A 12,303-nucleotide genomic window follows, 5' to 3' on the forward strand; every position below is an offset into this window, starting at 1 on the left:
ATTATTGAGACACCGCATGTTTAAATCTATCCACTTTTTAAAATTGTAGATAGATTTAGTATTTAGTAAATTGTAGTATTTAAAATACTACATGGCCACGTGGCACGAAGATGGCAGCCGAGTAACAGCTTCCTTGCATCTGGGCACTGTGAGTCTGGGGGATAGGATTCCAGGCATCTCTGGCTGGTGGGATCTGCCTATCATCACCCCTGAGAGGATACAGGGAGTCAGCGAGAGACTTCTGGACCCCAAGAAGACGACTAAAACAGTGGAAAACCGGCAAGTGGTCGCGTGTGTTCAATCCATCTAAACCCGCCCGCAACTGTAAGTTCAGTAGCAGCGAGATTGCAAACCAGAAAGGCCTTACCTATGAACTGTTTTGGTGTCTTTGGACTTGGCACCCAGCTGAACTGCCTTGGGGAGAGCCTGAGCGGGAGTGCGGAGAACTTTGGCCTTTGTCTAGGGCCCCAGTCTGAGCCGCTGAGCCAGACGGAGCTAATAGTGTTTGGCTCTGGGTCACAGGCAGCCATTGTGAGCGATCTGCCCCGGCAAGCTCCGCCCTCAGGGTCGCAGAGCTGGAATTGGGTGGGAGCTGGTAACCCAGCGACCAAGTAGCCTAAGGGCGGGGTCTGAGCCGCCTTGCAGCCCTAACCCTCAGGGGCAGAGGGAGACCAGTTTTGGCACACAGGGTAAGTGGATAGCCACTTCAGCAGTGATTCCAGCGACACGCACTTCCCTGGGAAAGCTTCTGCTCAGCAAGTGAACAAGTTCAAAGTGCCTTTTAAGTGGGCTGAAGAGAGATTTAGGGTGTCTACCTGCTGGGGTTTGAGAAACTAGCAGCCTCCAGTTGTATCAGAACTGTGATTAACATCTCATACCCAGAAGACCACGTGTTGCCCAGACAATATTCAATAACATATACATACTGCTTTGTTTTTGGTTGTTTTTTTGTTTTTGTTTTTTTTTGGTTTGGTTGTTTTTTTTGTTTATTTTGATGTTGTTGATTGTTGTTTTGTTTTTTAAGTTCAACCTTTTCCATACAGATCCTTTTTTTCGTAATTTTTCTAGTTTAATTATAATTTCCCATTGCTGCCTATTTCAATAATTAGACCTTCATTTTTGTTAGTGTTTCGACCACTATTATTTGATTTTTCCAGCCAATTTTATCCCGTAAAGTTTTCTGTTTGCTTGTTTTGGTTTGATTTATAGCATTTTTGTCTTTCCTCTCTATTTGGTGGAGGTGGGGTACTGTGTCTGATCAGGTTAGCAAAGAGCTGCTGACCTCAAGGGAACCACCCAACTGGGCACCCCCAGAAGGTGGTTTTTTTTTTTAAGGTTGTATCAAAGTACCCTACTGTACACCTATATTGCTCTGTCTCCCTCTTTCTGTGCCTCTCTTCTTTTGTCCATATTCCTTTTACCCACCCCCTCTCCTTTCTCTATTTTTTTTTTCTTATCACTCGGTCCTCCTTTCTTTCATCCCTTTTTTGCTCTTCAACCTTCTCACCCTTCAGACCAATCTCACTCATGAATATAGAAGCAAAAATTCTCAACAAAATCCTAGCCAATAGATTACAGCTTATCATCAAAAAAGTCATTCATCATGATCAAGTAGGCTTCATCCCAGGGATGCAAGGCTGGTTTAACATACGCAAGTCTATAAACGTTATCCACCATATTAACAGAGGCAAAAATAAAGATCACATGATCCTCTCAATAGATGCAGAAAAAGCATTTGATAAAATCCAGCATCCTTTTCTAATTAGAACACTGAAGAGTATAGGCATAGGTGGCACATTTCTAAAACTGATTGAAGCTATCTATGACAAACCCACAGCCAATATTTTACTGAATGGAGTAAAACTCAAAGCTTTTCCTCTTAGAACTGGAACCAGACAAGGTTGTCCTCTGTCACCTTTACTATTCAACGTAGTGCTGGAAGTTCTAGCCAATACAATTAGGCAAGACAAGGAAATCAAGGGAATTCAAATGGGAGCAGAGGAGGTCAAACGCTCCCTCTTTGCTGACGACATGATCTTATACTTAGAGAACCCCAAAGACTCAACCACAAGACTCCTAGAAGTCATCAAAAAATACAGTAATGTTTCAGGATATAAAATCGATGTCCACAAGTCAGTAGCCTTTGTGTACACCAATAACAGTCAAGATGAGAAGCTAATCAAGGACACAACTCCCTTCACCATAGTTTCAAAGAAAATGAAATACCTAGGAGTATACCTAACGAAGGAGGTGAAGGACCTCTATAAAGAAAACTATGAAATCCTCAGAAAGGAAATAGCAGAGGATATTAAGAAATGGAAGAACATACCATGCTCATAGATGGGAAGAATCAACATTGTTAAAATGTCTATACTTCCCAAAGCAATCTACCTATTCAATGCCATTCCTATCAAAAGACCAACATTGTACTTTCAAAATTTGGAAAAAATGATTCTGCATTTTGTATGGAACCGGAAAAAACCCCGTATAGCTAAGGCAGTTCTTAGTAACAAAAATAAAGCTGGGGGCATCAGCATACTAGATTTTAGTCTGTACTACAAAGCCATAGTGCTCAAGACAGCATGGTACTGGCACAAAAACAGAGACATAGACACTTGGAATCGAATTGAAAACCAAGAAATGAAACTAACATCTTACAACCATCTAATTTCGATAAACCAAACAAGAACATACCTTGGGGGAAAGACTCCCTATTCAATAAATGGTGTTGGGAGAACTGGATGTCTACATGTAAAAGACTGAAACTGGACCCACACCTTTCCCCACTCACAAAAATTGATTCAAGATGGATAAAGGACTTAAATTTAAGGCATGAAACAATAAAAATACTCCAAGAAAGCATAGGAAAAACACTGGAAGATATCGGCCTGGGGAAAGACTTCATGAAGAAGACTGCCATGGCAATTGCAACAACAACAAAAATAAACAAATGGGACTTCATTAACTGAAAAGCTTCTGTACAGCTAAGGAGACAATAACCAAAGCAAAGAGACAACCTACACAATGGGAAAGGATATTTGCATATTTTCAATCAGAAAAAAGCTTAATAACTAGGATCTATAGAGAACTCAAATTAATCCACATGAAAAAAGCCAACAATCCCTTATATCAATGGGCAAGAGACATGAATAGAACTTTCTCTAAAGACGACAGACAAATGGCTAACAAACACATGAAAAAATGTTCATCATCTCTATATATTAGAGAAATGCAAATCAAAACAACCCTGAGATATCATCTAACCCCAGTGACAATGGCCCACATCACAAAATCTCAAAACTGCAGATGCTGGCGTGGATGTGGAGAGAAGGGAACACTTTTACACTGCTGGTGGGACTGCAAACTAGTACAACCTTTCTGGAAGGAAGTATGGAGAAACCTCAAAGCACTCAACCTAGACCTCCCATTTGATCCTGCAATCCCATTACTGGGCATCTACCCAGAAGGAAAGAAATCCTTTTATCATAAGGACACTTGTACTAGACTGTTTATTGCAGCTCAATTTACAATTGCCAAAATGTGGAAACAGCCTAAATGCCCACCAACCCAGGAATGGATTAACAAGCTGTGGTATATGTATACCATGGAATACTATTCAGCCATTAAAAAAAATGGAGACTTTACATCCTTCGTATTAACCTGGATGGACGTGGAAGACATTATTCTTAGTAAAGCATCACAAGAATGGAGAAGCATGAATCCTATGTACTCAATTTTGATATGAGGACAATTAATGACAATTATGGTTATGGGGGGGGAAACAGAAAGAGGGAAGGAGGGAGGTGGGTGGGGCCTTGGTGTGTGTCACACTTTATGGGGCAAGACATGATTGCAAGAGGGACTTTACCTAACAATTGCAATCAGTGTACCCTGGCTTATTGTACCCTCAATGAATCCCCAACAATAAAAAAAAAAGAAAAAAAAAGTAAAATAAAATACTACATGGCCATTGTAGATGGTTATAAGTATTTTCACAGAAGAAAATTGTGAGAGTTGTAATAAAATTGTTATTAACTCCTATTTTCAACAGTTTTAAAATAAAGTTGATTTTTCTGGTTATCTAATAAATTGATTTATAATTGTTTTCTTTACTACTGGTGCAGAATTTTATTGCAAAATGATGTTCTTATTAAATTTTGGCACATATTCACTGTCCCAGTTTTAGATATCTAATTAATTACGATCTATTAAACATATGGAAATATAAGTGTATTAGTCAGAATTTGATCTTAATGTAACTATTAATTTTTTTTTATTTTGGTGTGGTATTATTACACCAAATTCTTTATTTTAAAAAATTGAAACAAGGGCGGCGCCTGTGGCTCAGTCGGTAAGGCGCCAGCCCCATATACCGAGGGTGGCAGGTTCAAACCCGCCCCGGTCAAACTGCAACCAAAAAATAGCCGGGCGTTGTGGCGGGCGCCTGTAGTCCCAGCTGCTCGGGAGGCTGAGGCAAGAGAATCGCTTAAGCCCAGGAGTTGGAGGTTGCTGTGAGCTGTGTGAGGCCACGGCACTCTACCAAGGGCCATAAAGTGAGACTCTGTCTCTACAAAAACAAAAACAAAAAAAAAAAAGATTTAAAAAAAAAAAATTGAAACAAAAACATTTATTATCCTTTTTTTCAATGTTTATCAATTCAACACTGATTATTGTACAATGGAAGAAGAGCATCAGAACTTTATAGTTTTGTGATTTAGTCTCTGAACCACAATCTAGTTAAGAGTACAGCCTCGGGGTTACTACTATGTTAGGACTAAGGTCACGGAAGGGAATCAAATGCCTTATGCCTTGACTTGATTATGATTAAATGTTTCCCTTCAGGAACATTGCATTAATTTTCAATTTCAGAAAGAAAATTACTTTTGCAATGCTTAGGACAGGATGGTAACTGGGTTCATCCAAAACCTGGACTTTTGCCAACAGCCTGGAGATAGTCTTGATGATTTCTTCTGCCCTCCTCCTACATGCACTATGTCTAATTGTCTAGTGGGTGGGAAATATAATTTGGTACTAAATGAATTTTTGCAGATATTATTTGGAGTACTGACATGATCTAGCCACTAAGTCGCAGGGGGGTGGTTTGCCTAAAGTCTTAAAAAAAGACTTTAAGTGTATGGTGGTTGTGGACTGCTGAACATTTTCCCAAAAAAAAAAAAATGTTTTTAGTAATATTTCTCATCTTTTTAAATGCATAGGATCAACAATGTATAATAACTTAGCAGAGAAAGAAAGGCAGCAGAGTACAGGAACAGCTTGTTCAATCAGCAAAAGTTTGAGGGTCTTCTCTTAGACACACCACTCTCAAAACTTTTTTCTCCCTGGGATAGCATACTGTTTCCTATGGTCTGAAATCGACTTAATAATTTTTTTTTTTTTTTAATGACAAAGATGTTTACTTTTAAATGATTATCAGTATACCAAGTAATAACATGTAACAAGTTCATCTAGTGATTTTGAGTAACAGAAACTGAAAGCAACCCTAACAATTACACTAGTATTCATTATTCTATTAGCAAAAAATGAGCTATTTACAGGCTAGCTGCTTCACACAGGTTACAAATAACTACTTACCGCTTTTTCATAGATAAAGCCCTTCACCTTCAAGAAAGCATTAGGGAAAAAAACTGCTTAATCCTTTCTTTCTCCTAAGAATTATTTTGTTTTGTTTTTAACTAGAGCTTAAAAAAGTAACTGATATATATGATAACTGAACTAAAAAGCATAGGAAAACAACGTATACCTATTGAATTTCTAAAAAATACGAGGTAAAAGATGAAATCTTTAGACGAGTTCTAAGTCTGTACAAAGAAGCTAGATTTGCTCTCCTAAAAGTTAAGGTATATAATATAGTATAATACAATATAATTAACATAATATACAGAATTAATTTAATGCCTTTCCTAAGAACAGAACTGGAGCTTTGCTAAACCTTCCTAATCCGTGGAGGCATCTAAATGCCAATTCATGGAAGAGGCACTTCTTTCTTCTCCTGTCCATTTACAGGGTAGTTTTCATGGATTTCCGGCCGGATGTCACCGACAAAGGCCAAGAGGTTTTCCCAGACTTCCTGTCTGTTCCCACGGAAGTAAGTCTGGAGGATGGTTCATCTTCTCCTGGGTGTCCTCCTCCACTTCACTGCTGCAAGTGCCACGAGCAGCGCCGCGGCTTGTGTGGCCTTGAACTCTTCCTCCCTCTGCAGGCCGTGCTGTTCGATTTCCCCCTGAGCTTCCTCCTTGGCCTGCTTCCGCCACCTTCTCGGCTGCTGGGTTCTCGGCCTGCAGCAACTGCTGGATGCCCTGCGACCGGCTGGCCACGACGGCCCAACTCTGCAGCCAAGAGAGCGGCCCAAACCGGCTCCCAAGTCCGCTGGGTCAACGGACCCGGCTGTCCACAATCTCCGCCTGCACCCTGCTACTGCCAGTAAATTCTAGATCTCACAAAGGAAGATTAATATTTGTCAGAACTTCAGGATTTAAATTTTTTACTTATTTGGCATTGACATGAGAATTTTTATGTTTTGAATGAAACTTGACAATTGTGTCAAAGAATACTACATTCTTCAGATCACTATATGTAGTATATGTGGTATAAGATGTTATTTTCTTCATTCTTTTTCTCCCTGTACCAGACACTGTATGATGAGGTTGGAATACAGATCCTGAGAATGGTCTTTGTACTACTTAAAATCGTAACAGTTTTTTTAAGTAAATGTAAACAGGTCATAGGATAGGGTTGTGTTTCGGTTAGACTCTTTTTTGAAAGCATCAGATTCTTTGACATCAGTTTGCCTAACGCCAATGTATCAGTTATCTACTGCTTTGTGACAAATCACCTAAAAACTCACTAAACAAATCACCCAAAAGTGGCTTCAAACAACTACTACTACAATTCTGTAGGTTGACTGGAAGGGTTTTCTGGCTACTCTTAGCTAGGATGAATGGGCCTATTTCTCCATCTTTCAGGAAGCATAACTGGGCTTCTTCACACAGCAGTTAGGTTCCAAAGGATAAAATCTGTAGAGGTGTCAGCCCTTGATGTCTTGTCTTGGAAGTCACACAGGGTCACTTTTGGTACATCCTGTTGGCCAAAGCAAATCACAAGGACAATTCAAATTCAAGGACATAAAGAAATAGACACTGTTCCCTCTAGTTTGGGTGAATGGCATGTCACTTTTTAAAATGGAAAAAATTGGGGCACATATTTGGCAATCTTCTAAGCAAGGAAATGAACATGGGTACAATCTAATCAATCACCATAACTAAATTAAAAATTCCAAGAAGCTAGAAAATATAAACTATCTATTAATCCCAATTAAACAAAAATTTTTGTAAGGCAAGCATGAAACAAAGTTTATTGAGAAAGATAGATTTACAGAGTAAGAACAAGGTATAGGCTTACCGAGCAAGATAACATTCACCATAGAAAGTGAATAGCCCCATTGTTGAGACAAAGAAAAGGCAAAGAGGCCTAAACAAATTTTTTTAATGAAAAAAATTTTAACAGACACTTCACAAAAGAAGAAGATGTATAAGTAGGCCCAGGTCAAGATGTTCAATACCAATTGTCACCAGGAAAATGCAAATTAATACTACATATATTAAAAGATCACATTTTAGCCCATAAATATAATTATTAGTCCTTAATAAAATTTTTTTAACTTTTTAAAACACAATGAGATAACATACCTTATTTATTCTCTCATTCACTTACTCAAATTACATGTATTATTTTCTCAATGCCAAACATTGTAATGAGCAGTAATTATATAAATAAATATGCCATGTTTCTTGAAACTCCCCAATAGACAAACTGATGGCAAAATAGGGTGATGGGTTATAATAGACAGTGTACAAAATTTATAAAAGTATGGACAAAGCAATGACCAAGCTGCTTTGAGAGACTGGAGAAGAAGCAACAGAGTGCGTCTCTAGATCTGTGGTTCTCAACCTTCCTAATGCCACAACCCTTTAATACAGTTCCTCATGTTGTGGTGACCCCCAACCAGAAAATTATTTTTGGATAGAGGAGTGATGTCTCAGTTCCTAAGACCATCAGAAATATGTGTCTTCCGATAGTCTTAGGCCACCCCCGTGAAACCCACAGGTTGAGAACCACTGCTCTAGGTAGTCTTGAAGGAAGAGATGGGCATTTTTACATGAAGTAAATAGATACAACATGTATTCCAAGAAAAGAAACAAGGCTTATAGCACAGAGGCATGGCATAGCGTGGTAGATCTGAGGAAATATAAGAAAGCTTGGCCCGCAAGGGAGAAAAGCAGGTTAGTTATAACTAATGGGCAGAGAGTAGCACATTGGGTATTGAGACAGGACACCTTTTCCCACTTAGCTGTTTGACTCTTAGGAATCCAGAAAAGACACCTCTTTCTCCACCAGGTTCTTTAATCTTCCTGTTTTCCCCTTTTCCCTATAAGAAAAAAAAGTCCTACTTTTCTTGATTTTCAATGATATTTTATATACTTATCTTGCTTTACCTCCTATTTAGATTATCTTCATGTCTAATCTTCTGTATTATTAGTCTGACAGTCCCTGTTAACATAGGACCCATGTCACTGCCTTTTTTTCCTCAATACTTCGCAAGATTCTTTAATTTTATAGGTCACTAATAAATGCTTGTTAAATAAAATTTGACTATATCAATTATTTTGGGGGTACACTGTCAGGGTGAAAGAGAAGCAAGCCTAACTCCATTTTGTTGTAACTCTTATTCCTGAGATTCAGTGGGGAGGCAAAGCAGGCCTGATTCTATTCTGTTGTTTTGTTACTTTTTATTGTTTTGAGAAAAAAAAAAAAAACGGTTCCCCTTGCCTCCCCACCCATTGCATGGTATTTTAAGTGTACCTGGTTAGAACTGTGGCCCCAAACAAAAACTGCAAAAAAAAAAAAAAAAAAAAAAAGGAAAAAAGAACTGTTAGAATTATTAGTATTTTGTAGAAAGTCACTAACTACCCTTGTGACAACAACCCTCATGATTATGTTAAGGTGGTCTTCATACCATCCGTATATGACATTGAAATGTTAAAAGAACAAGCTTGACTCCATTTTACTATTTACTCCCTTTTACCTTCAAAACTAGTTCTTCTAGCTTGCCCTCCCGTCGTGTAATTGTAAATGCATTTGCTTGTGATTGTGGTCCTAGTGTTTATAACTTTTTATGATCATTTCCTTTACGACCCTTACCTGTAAGTTCTCCTCCCTGCATTTCCCCCCTAGGACATTGTGGTTTGTACCTATTTTGAAAGGAAGAAAAATCACTAATCACTTGCATAATCATAGCATTGTGTAAAATGACTAACCGCTCTACCCTCGTGATTCCCCCTACCCCTTTAACCACTATTTTTACTTCAGTAATAACACGTGCTTGCCCTACCCCCCAAAAATTTTTGCCCTATAAAAACCAGATGCACAGACAACTCAGGTTTGCTGTCAGAAACCCCATGTTGAGACACCCAGGCAGTCGCTGGTTGGCTCTTCAATAAAAGGACTCTGTATTTTTTTTTTTTTTTATTAAATCATAGCTGTGTGATCATGGGGCACCATACACTGGTTTTATAGACCATTTGACATATTTTCATCACACTGGTTAACATAGCCTCCTGGCATTTTCTTAGTTATTGTGTTAAGACATTTATATTCTACATTTAGTAAGTTTCACATGTACCCTTGTAAGATGCACCCTAGGTATAATCCCACCAATCACCCTCCGTCCGCCCATCCTCACCCCACCGTCTCCCCCTTCCCCATATTCTTAGGTTATAACTGGGTTATAGCTTTCATATGAAAGCCATAAATTAGTTTCATAGTAGGACTGAGTACACTGGATACTTTTTCTTCCATTCTTGAGATACTTTACTAAGAAGAATATGTTCCAGCTCAGGAGTCCTTGGTACCGTGTTTCCCCAAAAATAAAACATCCTCCAAAAATAAAACCTACTTACAGGTTTCCTTCTGGGTGAAATGTAAGGCATCCCCCCGAAAATAAACACCACCACCCCACCCCCCGTCTCGGAATGAAAATTAATTTACCATAAACTGGTTGCTCAGGCCGCCCTGACTGATGTCTAGCAACCAGTGACTTTACATGGAGTCCTGACGTCACTGCTGTGTGGAGGCGGAGCGGAGGTCGGAGTGAGCGGTGAGCACCAGGGCGGGAGAGAGGAGGAGACTTTCGCAGATTCCTGTAGAAGAACAGGAGGATCAGAGCAGACAGGTTGTGGCAAACAATAAATGTGTACGTATTCTTCTTCATGGAAAAATAAGACATCCCCTGAAAATAAGACCCTGAAAATAAGACCTAGCACATCTTTGGGAACAAAAATTAATATAAGACACTGTCTTATTTTCGGGGAAACAGGGTATATGTACACGAAGAACTCCTCTTTAAATTCGACTTGTCTGGTGGTGTGGTCTTTGAGAGACTCCTGGGCATAACAACATGATGGTAACATGTTAAAAAGAAAAAAAACAAATAAAAGATAGTTTGTTCCAATTGCTTCAGAGATTTTAGGTAGAAATGAGGCTCAAATCATCAATCTTGTATCTTGTAGGTTTTCTTTAAGATCAAGTGATTTTATGTATTTTTAAAATAAGTTTTGCTCTTTAGTATATAATTTTAAATTTTAGATTGTTTACAATTTATAATACAGATTCTTTTTGTGCTAGCTTATAAACTGAACTCAGCTTTCTTGGACTTACACACTAGAATTTTCTCTAGTACTGGCTCTTTGTTATGGAAACACTTTCTAGCAGTAATTCATAAAAGATATATTAAATACATTAGCAATGTGAAATAAGAAATGCTTTCATGTATGAACTAATAGGGATTCTCAGAGGGTGGGCTTGGGGATAATGGGGAATAGTTTATTTTAGCATCTCAATGAATAGTGTAGATAGTTTGAAATGTAAATTTGATCTATACATATACATTATTTGGGGAATAAAAGCCACACAAAGCAAGGCTTGGTGAAACCTTCCTGGCTGGTAGAAATCTGTGAAGATGGAGTGAAAAAAAAAGACAAGAGAATAAGAAAATGAAGTTTTAATACTTAGTGTATCCTTGACCTATATCAAGTGAGAGCAATCTGAATAATTCACAAAATTAACAAAATTCATTGAGAACCTATTATGAGTGGGATACACAAAGGCTTTCATAAAAGCTTTCACTTTCTACCTTGCATTACTTGTCTAGACAGACTTAATTTCTACCCACAACTTAAGAACCTTAAATAATTTATTTCTATAGGTACAGGGATTTATCCTCTAACATCTATCAATTCTTCTCCATCAATCAGGCCAGTCCCTAACTAAACAGATGGGATTTTCACCAAGCTCTGATGGCCAGCAGGCATTGCTGAGCCAAGAATGAAAATGAATTTTATAGATGATGACCTTCTTCTGAAAATGCTTACATAGTCAAGATTTGCATTCAATCATTCAAGGAAGATGTATTCTACTTGATTTAAGAGAGGCCTTTCCTTCTATTACTATATTGCTTGCTATTGAACAGGAACTCATAGGGGAGAGTATTTGTCAGAAGATAGCATTCTTTGCCTCTTTCCTAATGATAGTCTGGGTCACTTAAAATACAATTTCTCCCTTTGTAAAGGAGGGTAGCAATGTTCCTCTCTTCTCCAAAAGACATAATAATCCCAGCCTGGTGGCTCACACCTGTAATCCTAGCACTCTGGGAGTCCAAGGCAGGTGGATTGCCCTGAACTCACAGGTTAGAGACCAGCCTGAGCAAGAGTGAGATCTCAACTTTTAAAAAATAGCTGGGTGTTCTGGCAGGTGCCTGTAGTCCCAACTACTTGGGAGGCTGAGGCAAGAGAATCACTCGAGCCCAAGAGTTGAGATTGCTGTGAGCTGTGATACACGGCACTCTACCAAGGATGACAAAGTGAGACTCCGTCTAAAAAAAAAAAAAAAGCCACAATAATTTGTAATGTATTTTGAGTGTCATAATCTCAGATGCCTGTAGCAAGTTTCCTTACAATTTATTAACTTTATTTGAGTGAATCCCAGAATAACTCTTTGAGGAAGTATAATTATTCCCTTTTCCACATGCAAAGAGACTGAGCTTCAGTGATATTAAAGGAGTGTACCCAAAGTAATATATTAATTTCATGCTAGGAACACGATTTAGAGCTGTGTGTACTGACTCCATATTCAGAGCTCTCTTATCTCTATTCCTTCTCTCCCTCTTGGGGAAAGGCCATCTATTGTCACAATATTCTCTCCAGATTATTCACTGTGTCTTGTAACCAA

At 38.6% G+C, this 12,303-nt stretch overlaps 1 pseudogene; it reads right to left on the reverse strand.

Annotated features, from left to right (window-relative positions):
• Positions 1-5,983: 5,983 nt before the first annotated feature.
• On the reverse strand, positions 5,984-8,587 carry LOC128589748 (V-type proton ATPase subunit G 1-like; annotated as a pseudogene).
• Between the last annotated feature and the right edge of the window lie 3,716 nt (positions 8,588-12,303).

Source organism: Nycticebus coucang, chromosome 7 (assembly GCF_027406575.1).
Source record: "Nycticebus coucang isolate mNycCou1 chromosome 7, mNycCou1.pri, whole genome shotgun sequence".
NCBI lineage: Eukaryota > Metazoa > Chordata > Mammalia > Primates > Lorisidae > Nycticebus > Nycticebus coucang.